The sequence below is a fragment of the Octopus bimaculoides genome, chromosome 20, assembly GCF_001194135.2.
Source record: "Octopus bimaculoides isolate UCB-OBI-ISO-001 chromosome 20, ASM119413v2, whole genome shotgun sequence".
NCBI classification, from domain to species: Eukaryota; Metazoa; Mollusca; class Cephalopoda; order Octopoda; family Octopodidae; genus Octopus; species Octopus bimaculoides.
Window position 1 is genome coordinate 42,434,023 of NC_069000.1, and position 512 is coordinate 42,434,534.

Genomic DNA, 512 nt, shown 5'->3' on the forward strand with positions numbered 1-512 from the left:
GTGTAGACGCTGGTGGTGTAGAGGCTGCTTGGTAGTAATCGTGTTGGTCATGACGATGATGCTGGATAGTAGTCGTAGACTCTTGTTGCTGATGTGGCGACGGCGGTGGTCATCGTTGGCTGAAGCTGTTGAAGTGGTCGCTGGCTGATTGTTGCTGCTGCTGTCGTGTGGTACACGGAACAGTCTCTAAAAGAAACTGGACCAAGACAAATTGTTGGGTATGAGTTGATCTATTTAAGGCGTTAAGGGGGCTCCCAGACGGGAGTAGAAAAACACTATCATGTGACCTTATTAAGGGCTGTGATTGGTCAGTTTGCGTTCTGGCGGGAACGGTTCGAAGAAGTTGCCGATTCGAATAATGATCAGTCCCGTGATGACAAGGTTGATGTTTTCCGCTACGTCCGTGTTTGTTTATATTTAAATGAGAAGAATGGCAATAGCAGTTTTGTATCTAATGGTGATAGGTAGTTTCACTACAACATCATGAAAAATAGTCTCTATCATCAAGTGAT